The sequence below is a fragment of the Gavia stellata genome, chromosome 5, assembly GCF_030936135.1.
Source record: "Gavia stellata isolate bGavSte3 chromosome 5, bGavSte3.hap2, whole genome shotgun sequence".
Classification (NCBI taxonomy): Eukaryota; Metazoa; Chordata; class Aves; order Gaviiformes; family Gaviidae; genus Gavia; species Gavia stellata.
Genome location: NC_082598.1, coordinates 64,868,745 through 64,879,366, shown reverse-complemented (window position 1 = coordinate 64,879,366; position 10,622 = coordinate 64,868,745). Strand labels below are relative to the sequence as shown.

At 52.1% G+C, this 10,622-nt stretch overlaps 1 pseudogene; it reads right to left on the bottom strand.

Moving 5' to 3' along the window:
- Nucleotides 1-4,300: 4,300 nt before the first annotated feature.
- LOC132317156 (hydrocephalus-inducing protein homolog) overlaps nucleotides 4,301-10,622 on the bottom strand; it is a 74,423-nt pseudogene continuing 68,101 nt past the window's right edge.

The following is a 10,622-nucleotide window of genomic DNA, read 5'->3' as shown; positions in this document are numbered from 1 at the left end:
CACTCTCTCTTTTCATTTTCCATTTTCTTTCATTTTTCATTTCCTTCTTTCATTTCCTTTCTTTTCATTGAATTTCATTTTAATCTTTCATGTAATTTGCCATTTCATTCTTTAACCAGGGGTTTTACGGCGTCATAGGGGAAGATAGGGAGTCGGACATGCACTACCCCTTCGGCGATTTAGACCGTGCAAGAGAAAAGCACCTTAGAGATGACCAGGAGGCGGCCCTGAGGCCCCTTATAAAGACAGAAATAACTGTCGGGGTGTGGAATTTGGATAATGAGGTGGGATTCCTGTGCTCAAAGAACCATTAAGACTGACCTTGGCATCTCTTGGCATCTCTTGTGCGACCTGGGGGAGTGGAGACTCGCCTGCAGATAAGGAGGGGGCCCCGTGGAGGCAGGACAGCTCTGCTTGTGGTCAGCAAAGACAGCGAGATAACAGAAGCCTGAATGGGTCTTTGTTTCTTCCAAAGGCTTCGTGTCCCATCACTGACCTTTGCCTCATTACCGGTGAAATGCATATTCCAACTCACACCCTGCATATGCTAATGAAGACTACAGAGATCATGCTAAACATGTATGACTATAGCACTCGTCTCTCCACCCAAATCATGCTACATGTCACATATGGGGGGGACCTCATAGTTTTTGGGGATGAAAGACAGAGAAAATGATTGTTAAAGTGGGAGAGAAGAACCTCGACACCTGACGGAGCAGTCGACGGGCTGCGTTCTCTTCCCCCACCCCAGGCAGGGACACCTCTCTGGGTACGCGCTGCGCCTCCCACCCTCCGGGTGACAGTTATCCCCGGGTTCGTGTATTACTGTCAAGTTTGCTAGCAAGGTGAACCTTAATTAGTAGCACTATTGCAGTTAGTGAATTTATCAACAGCAATCTCGAATCTGTTTCTGTCGCTTTCAATAAAATAACTGATTTCGATTTTTGTGCACCTGCTCAGTGCAAGTCCTTTCTCTGGGGCTCTGATAAACGAATCAGTGAAAGTCCCGGGACTCTGACAGACAAATTTTGAAACCACATTCCTTTTAACGCACCACGAGGCTGATGAGGAACCGGAAATAACGACCAACACCATTCCTTATTCCCCCACCGATATAGCAAAAATTCAGGAGAAATACTCAAGAGAATCAGGAGAAACAGAGACAGAATATGTGTGGAGAGTCTCGTTTACGGGTGGGGATACCATAATGTTGTCCGAGGAGGTGCCCAGGAGTCACTCAATTATGGACAGAGAATGGGGTTTATGAACACAGGAGGGACTAAGTCTCAGGGAAAACTCCGAAGGATAGCGGGACAAGGGGAACGGAAACAGCAGCATCCCACAGGCCCCTGTTCCCAAACCCATCAAAGAAGGATGCTGAACACTCGGTCGGGATCGTAGGAGATATGCTCTGTGCGCTGAAGGCATTGCAAAAAGGATTCCGAGGGAGGTCATGGACAAATTGCCCACGCCTAACCTGGAGGCATTAATCAGGACATGGAAAGGACTCCAGGAAAGCCAATGGCTCCCTCCTATCCTGAGAAAGGCCGGAGCCAAACGCCCTCTCCAACCCACCGCATAGGGACTTGATTGATTTAAGGGGCCCTGGTTTGGGAAACTCCCCTTAACCTGTATGCCTGCACAGCCACCGATGCCCATAGAGGGGAGCATAAAATTGACACTCGGTGCATTATCCCTTCCTTTTAAAACCGGTCCTCGTTGGACTGGGGTTTCTGGGTTTTTTTCTGTTCTCTTTTAGGAGGAAATATCACAGGTGGTTAGAGAAGACCTACAGTCAAGCCTATAATGAACAGTGATTGTGAGCATTTGCAGCCGGCGTAGATCGACAGGCTAGTAACTGCACAAACCATAGCTGCTGGCTCGCTGATCTTTGCGGAATGTGTCTATTGGCACCACGAACGTTGGTTTGGGGGATCCTTTTCCTCGCCCTTACTGCCACAAGCGGCTGGGGAGACGAGGCCCCAAACCTTGCCTGGGAAATGATAAAGGGCTTTATGAGAATATGGGGGCAACCGGATCAAGGAGAATGTATCACTTTACCCCGAGCAGCTGAAGAGGGGCTGAGATTTTTCATGATGCCGGTGAATTTGAGGTTTATTTTGAACACGACTAATGCCACCTCTCTTACATTTTTGGCAAAGAAGTGGACGACTGTAAACCCTGATAGCCAGGTACGATGGAAGGGTAAGCCACTGATGGGAAGTCAAATCTATGAAACATGGAAGGAGCCTCCTAATTTGTCTAGGAATGCCACGTTAATGAATCTGCTCTGTGACGTTACCAGGCCTTTGTTTAATGTTAACGGTCCTGTCTCCAACAGAAGGATCAAACCCTTTGTTACGATGTGGCAATTTGTCTAGCGGTAATATTAATTTTGAAAACAGTAATTGTCAGTATCCATGTAGACCTTATCCGTGGGATCCGATGCTCCATCCTCTCCGGAAGCCTGATGCCTTTGAAGCCAACTATACCACAAAGTGGGAACCAAGTTGGCGCATCCAACTCCCCAAGAGAACATAAAGGTCTCCAAAAGACGGAACTAATCTGATCTGGGCCTGGTCTGGATCTACCACAATGCAACCACCCCAAGACCCTCAATTCAAACCACCCATTAGGGGGGCACCCAGTCCTCTTTTTAACTGTACCAAGGTGATGACATGTGACACTGGACCTGGAGATCCTCCTGAAACATGGTTGATTAGTAGGCTCAGGACCCTGACCAGAGATATGTGCACCTGTTGGGGATATGCATCAAAAGGGTGGCAAAATCAAGATTCACCTTGTAACACCACCAATACCTCCTACATTCCCTCAGGCGGCATGCCACATACGCATTGTCCTATAAAGGGAACCCCCCGGAGACAGAGCCGCAAATAACTGTCGTAAGGTTTGCTGACCATTATAATTGCAAGGCAGCTGTATACACGGCTCCTCTGGAATTGGCTTGGGGATGTTCTGATGGAAAGTTTTAGTCATATTTAACATTGGAACAACGTGCGGGATTGAAGTGTGGTGTTGGAATCCCCTCTTTGTGTCCCTCTAGAGTATTTAGTTTCACATCCCACCACCACAGAACACACACAGAACACAGTAATAACCCCACAGCACGGCCCGGGTGGGCGACACACAGAGTTGAGATACCTGACTGTTATAGCCCAGGGATGGTAATTTCTTTAATGTTGGAAAACATGTTTATCCCTTATCACAGAATCACTAAGGTTGGAAAAGACCTGTAAGATCATCAAGTCCAACCATCAACTAACACCACCACCATTAAACCATGTCTCGCAGTGCCACATCCACAAGTTCCTTGAACGCTTCCAGGGAGGGTGACTCCACCACCTCCCTGGGCAGCCTCTTCCAGTGTTTCACCACTCTCTCAGTAAAGTTTTTCCTAATATCCAGCCTAAACCTCCCCTGGCGCAACTTGAGGCCATTTCCTCTTGTCCTGTCACTAGTCACTTGGGAGAAGAGACCAGCACCCACCTCACCACAACCCCCTTTCAGGCAGTTGTAGAGAGCGATGAGGTCTCCCCTCAGCCTCCTCTTCTCCAGACTGAACAACCCCAGCTCCCTCAGCCGCTCCTCACAAGACTTGTGCTCCAGACCCCTCACCAGCTTCGTCGCCCTTCTCTGGACACGTTCCAGCACCTCAAGGTCCTTCTTGGAGTGAGGGGCCAAAAACTGAACACAGCATTCGAGGTGCGGCCTCACCAGCGCCGAGTACAGGGGCACAATCACCTCCCTGCTCCTGCTGGCCACACCATTTCTGATACGAGCCAGGATGCCTTCTTGGCCACCTGGGCACGCTGCCGGCTCACATTCAGCCGGCTGTCAATCAACACCCAGGGGTCCTCTTCTGCGGGGGAGCTTTCCAGCCACTCGTCCCCAAGCCTGTAGCGTTGCGTGGGTTTGTTGTGACCCAAGTGCAGGACCCGGCACTTGGCCTTGTTGAACCTCATACAATTGGCCTGGGCCCATCCATCCAGCCTGTCCAGATCCCTCTGCAGAGCCTTCCTACCCTCCTGCCCAACTTGGTGTGGTGTGCAAACTTGCTGAGGGAGCACTCACCTTACTCTTCCTTCTTCACACTTACTCTTCCTTCTTTTTCCTTTTACCCCTTGTTTGAGAATTATATAACTATACAGGGAGATAGGGATATTCTATCACTTTTGTCTGCAACTGATAAAGGATTTCTATTGACTCTCCCGGTCACTTGGTGTTAAGCTCGCCTTTATTTCTCTGCAGGGGATCACAAAACCAAAACAGAACTTGTCCTTTAACCCAGGGCTTTGGGACTGGGCTTGCAATAGAAGGTGCAGGTTTTCTTCTTGCCGTTCATCCTGGCACTGAAGTTGATGAGCGAGGCAGGGTAAGTGCTGGACTTGCTGAACAGGGCTTTCACTGACACCCTTACTGGGATGATGGCGATGGTCTCGCCTCCTTCACAGATGCTGGGCTCAATCACCTGCAAACGGAGGAGGGGTTGGTAAATACAGCAGAGGACAGCCTCTATCTCTGTCCCCTGATGCCACCCCAAGTCCCCATCAGCTCACCCTCCCTGCTTAAACGCCTCCTCCAGAGCCAGAGCTTCAGCTCTGCTTAGGAAGCATCACAAATGGTTTCTGAAAGACTTGATTGATTTCATATGGATGAGAGAGGGTTCCCCAAATAAAGCCTTCCTTCCCGAAGACACAGGTCCTGCTTACACTCCCAAGACACGGTGTGCTAACACCGCCTGGCCCAGGCAGCTCACCTGGCACTGCAGGATGGGTTTGTCCTCAATGCTCATTTCCATCTTGGGGTGGAAGAGCAGCTGGACCTGCACGGGGTGCCCGGAGGCAGTCAGCATGCCCTTCTGCGGCTGGAGAGTGAAGTGGGATGCCAAGTCACGTATGTCGGTATCCACGGTTTCCAGCTTGAAACTGGGGTGAAAGGGAAGGAACAGACCTCTGCAGTTAAAAGTACCGGTGCCACCAGCACAGCCGGGACTTTGCATAGGACCATAAAAAGTAATACAAGGGAAAGGGTACAGCTCTGCTCGGGGAATCCCAGATCTTGACACAGAGAGCAGACAATCAGCACTGCTGTAAGCTGACACCAAAGTTCTTCATTCCCTCCTTTCAAGAGTCTCATAAAGAGAAATGAGCTGACCCTCAAAGGCGGCAATGAATCTCAGCAGTGAGGGGCTTACATTTCAGGGTCTCTCCTTCTGGTTGCTGCTGAGCTGTGAAGAACTGCTGGTGCGTGGCTGGATGCTCTATTAAAGTATTTGAGATTAGAGAGCCCAGGTTTTGTATTTACTTGCACCATGAGGTAGCCAGCATGGGAACAAGTTCTAACCATGGACAGAAGGAGAATGCAGGCCTGGGCAGGTGGTGGCACCATGCACTCATGGACCAGGCAGCTGGACCCACCTGTACGCAATCTCGTACTTCCCTTGGTTCTTCAGAGTCAGCACTTGCTTTGCATCATCCAGGACCTTAAGCATCCCAAAATCCACGCTGCCACCTGCACCTGCAGAAAACCTGCAGAGAGAGGTAAGAAATGGTGAGTATTTGTGAGCTGCTGCAGACTACACCAGGTGACAAGATACAGATTTGGAGTTCTCAGGTGGCACAAACCCCTTCTCGGCAAGTTTCCCTTCTGGGAAGTTTTCTCTAGCTACTTTGCTGCCCCTTCCCTTACTCAGAGAATATCTGCAGGGTTTAGCAGCTAAGGAGCTCGCTTTCCATCTCCTTGCTTCCAAGCACAGATCCAACCACTCTATGTGCCATGCCGAGCCTTCAGAAGTTGCCAACTGCTTGTTCACATCACTGTTGTTTCAAAGCCCCCAAATCCATCTGCACATGAAGTTGCACACTTCAAAGCTTGGAGGTGGGAGACTCAAGGCTCTCTCTGTGCCCTGACAGTGCTTCACTCCACGCAGCTTGGAGGATACATGCGTTACGTATCCGTGCCACGCTTGCATGGTACCCCATCCCGTCCCAAGTGCTTTGGTTGCCCACCTGCCAAGGCAATGCCATGCACCCGGACTACTTGGCTTCGGGGGCATCCACTCACCTTTAGACATGCTGATGCTCAGAGCAACATCATACACCTCCGCAAGGATTTGGATATTTTCAATCTGAACGATCCCCAGCATGTTTTCTGCACCTGAAACCTGAGGTGGAAGCAAACAAACACTGCTTGGACCGTTCTCCTCAATTCTTTTGCTAGACAATATACGAGGAGGCCTTGCCTCTGCCGGCTGCTTCCACCATGGCCTCCCCTGCTTGACAAGCATTTGTGGACTCCCAAGCTTTCCTAACCTGTTCATCTCATGGGCTGACCCAGCGAGATTCTGACGCAGGAAGAAACCCTGTCAGCCCACCTCGGCACTCCTCTAGCAGCAGTGTTGCTGCTAAAGCGCCCTGGGAAGCAAGGGGATGCTAGAGCAACCACAAGAAGTGTGAGGTGTCCCAGAGCATTGACGACCAACCCTCTCCTCTTCAACCACCCAGCACCCTCACTGAAACACAGCCCCTAAACCATGGGGAACAAAATCCCAGGCTGAGAGTTTGTTGCTCTATGTTAAGAGCACCAGACAGACTCCAGGATGGCTGCAGGGAGCACACCCAAGTCTGGACAACCAAACGACAGCATTCAACCATGCACAGCAGCAAATTTATGCATGGGCTCAGGATGAAGCCTTGTAACCCAGACGTAAGCCATGCAGAGGCAGCACCTCTTCCTGAGGTGCTGTACAGCAGTACATCTCTTCCGGACTCCACAGAGTACTTGCCCTGTGAAGCTCAGCTACAAGAGCACCCTAGTAGTCACCTAGTTTCCAAAACGTTATCCTTCAGTGAGAGCTGCTTGCTGCTAAGGGCCTGGCCCTCAGCAATGCAGGTAGAAAGGAATCTCAAGAAGGCTCATCCTTTTGCCCTCTTGGCAGGGTACCCTTCAAGCACAGTCTCCCTCCCTAGGAGCGCAGCGATCACTCTGCCCTGCTCTGCCAGGGAGGGCACAGTCCCCCTCACCTCTAGTCGGATCATCTTCTTAATGCTTAGAGCCTTCGTGGCCTTGAAATAGAGATGCACACCAAACTCTGTGCGGGGAGCAACGATGCCCTCATCTTGTGACGTGGAGAAGTCCTCGCCGAGGTTTTCCAGCCCACTGACCCACCAGGCCACGGGCAGTGGGGTGCTGTTTTGCAGCACCAGGGTCTCGCTGTCCCTCCTGTAGAGACAAGAAGACACTCAGCACTGGTTGCTCGACGGTCATGCTAGCCTTGCAACTGAATGCAACTTGGAGTAGCCCTAGCCATGCGTATGAAACCATACTTTAATTGTTTCTCTATGTCACAAGTCTGAGAGGTGAGGTCCTTGGGGGGCAGCTTGGTGTTACAAGTGTATCCAACAGAAGGGAGATAAGGAGGAACAACTGGACTGCTCTGCAACCAGCAGACAAGATACAAATGCATCGAGATGCCCATGGCACAGCATTGCTGGGGGGCTATGGAGCTCGTGGCTGTTATAGGATATCGAAGCCAGCGAGGAATGGTGAGCAAGAGACTGGGAATTGCTGGGAGAAAAAGGGATGCTAGCCCAGCCAGCTGGGCAAAACCTCCCTGGCCTCTCCCTTGTCCCTGCCCCAGACTCTTCTCAGGATCCTACAGACTTCATATGCAAGAGTGCATTCAGGGCCCACAGGAGCAAAGATGGCACCAGGCTGCAGTGAAGTGATGGAGATGACAATGAAGTCCTCCACTGAGGCCCTGTTGCCACAACAGACATAAAATAGGTGAAGGGCTTTGCGTTATTACCTGTCCCACGTCTTTCCTCAGCGCCTTCCTCCTCCTCCTCCTCTCCACATTCAACTTTAGAGTCCACCTTGCTGGACTGGCTTTCATCAAGAATGGAGGAGGGAACGACTGAGCTATGGGATGAGATGGTGTGAACAATCCCAGCAGAGTGCTTTCTTCCTTGATCTGACAGAGACTGGACATCTTCAAAGTTTGCTGAGGAGGAAGGACATGGGGAGGGAAGAGGAGGGTGAATGTGGCCAGGCAATCTGCTCTTGCCATTCGTCACTTTGCACGGCCACGTGCAAAAGACGGAAAACTTCCCAAGAAGAGAAACTCCCAAGGCAGAGTTTCCCTGCCCAGGCTGTCTCTGCCCTCAGAATTTTGAGCTTGTGCTTTTGTTACTGGGAAGGAGCGAATACAAAAGAGCTTGTGATATTAGACCTGGTTCTACCGGCTGAAGAACTCATCCAGTCCTACTCTTTGTGGATGAGGGACACAAGGGGATATCCTGATTATTCCCCCAGTCCATGGTAGGCAGATATGAGCTTGCTTAGACTGCACTCAGGGCTGGCAGAGGGTGCGCATTCCAAGCCACAGACTTTCACCCGGGAATTCCTCCACCAAGCTGGGGAACTGGTGGCTGCTAAAAGCATGGGCTTTCCATGGAGAATGAGGTCACGGAGAGCTCAGGGGAGGTGGGCTGGACTCCCTGCTGTGTCCACACTCAGGACAGCCAATGCCAAACCCTCACCGTTGTCCTGGCCTGCTGGTTCCCCAGTCTTGCGCTTTGCCTGCTCATCCTGCAGTCTTTTCTGGTCCTGATAGTACTCCAACACCTCTGGGGGCAGCTTCTCACCCGGGGCATGTGGAAGCAGCAAGAAGGTGGTGTGGCAAACGCAGTCCTTGAGCATCCGCAGGATCTGTGTGCGTAGGGAAGAGAAACCATAGACGGGATGTGTTTCTTCACCTCCATCCCATGAACAGACTCCCCAGCCAACCTATCTTCTCCCTCATTCCTTCCTCCCAACAACACAGACTATCCAACCCCGCCACAGCCTGCCAGCCCAGTTGGCTAACCCTCAAATGCCACCAGATTTTGCCCTGGGGACTGCCTCCATCTCCCCGGCACAAGCCTGGGAACGCTGGAGCCCTGTGGAGCTACAGGAGTATGCACGTGCAGACCAGACCTTCCCTCTCACCTGCTCCTCAGCAAGTACTGCTGGTCGAACTCCAGCGAGTAAAACTCGATGGGGAACTCGCATGGGTTCTTCACCACCACCGTCCCCTCCGCCCCACAGCTGTACGGCAGCACCGGGGGCAGCAGGGCAGCAGGGGCTACGGCACCTGCATGCTGGCTCTGAGTAATTGGGATGCATCCTGCTGTGAAGTGGAACTGCGTATTTGGGGATCAGATGGATCTAAAACAGACTACCACATGTTTCCACTAGTCATGAGGGAGCGCAACGCTCATAAGAAAGGTCCTCATGGGTGGACTCAGCTCCCACAGGACTCAGGGGCTGCTTCACCTCCTTCTTCAGGGTTATGTTGCCCAGACACAGTCCTGGCTCTGCTGCATCAGGGAAACGTCAGCTACATGAAGGAGGCAGAGGAGCTCTCACTGGCTAGAAATAAGGGTCTTCCTCTATGCTCAGGGCTTGGCTCTGGTTAAAGCCAGAGACAAGATGGTTACAGCCTGCAAGCACGCCCATGCAAGGAGGAAGATGAGGGGAAACAGGCAGATTTCCCCCCATGTGCTGAGAGGGAGCCACACCGCAGTGCCCTGATGCTCTCTGTGCCAGCTCCCCATTGGCATTTCAAAGCCCCTCTCAGAAGAGTGCGCTGCAGGGGAAACTGAGGCACCGTGGGTACGGGGCTTGCAGAAAGCTCCATGTGCAGGCAGACCTCATCTCCTCCTCCCTGTGCTGGGCTCTTGTTACCACACTGCCCTGCCACACCTCCTGGGGGTGACACCTGCCGATCTCACCTCTTCTGGGGGGGAAAGCCTGACTTGCACGTTGCAGTGCTGTCCTGGGGCCAGGGCTCCAGCCGAGGGCAGCACCTTGAAAACACAGGGCTTGGCCTTCGACTCCTGCAGCAGCTTCTGATGCACCCTCGCTGGCAAACGTTTGTCCACCTGAGCACAAAAAACAATTGTGGGAGGTCTCCCTGGTCTGCGAGAACAGACCCTTGGGTCCTGCAGTGCTCTGAGATACTGTCACGGTGCTGAGAGCATCCACATTCAAACCAGCCGCGGCCACCACTGGTCTAGAACTGGAGGGAAGACACATAGGCAGGGCAGGCAGATGGGGAGGCACTGTCCTTGGAGGAGGAATGGGGGAAGATGGCAGACAAGTGAAGCACCAGCTAGTGAACAGGTCCAGGCGAACCAGATTTGCTCGGTACTCTCTAAAGCTTCCTCAACGAGCTGTAGCCCAAGTGCTCAGGCAGCCACAGGGGCAGAAAAGGCAAGAGAGGCAAAGAAAACCCAACCAAGAAGTTAAGCGCTACACGTTGTCTGTGCTTTACCTTCTTAACAGGCTCATTCATGGTGATGAACCATTTACAGGGGACCTGGAGCTGATTGTGGAGCTGGGCGGTTTCTTCCTGGCACTGCCCACACTGGACAGCGGAGAACTCCAGTCTGTCCCTGGAGAGGCAGAGGGATGGCACAGTCACGTTGGCACGGAGGTGGACGTGAAACGTGGGGCCTCTTGCTGCCTAGTGAAGGACAGAGCATCCAGCTGAGAGCCCAAGTGACATCTACTGCTGTCCCCAACCTGCTGCCTGCCCCAAAAGGTGGTGTGGGCACAGG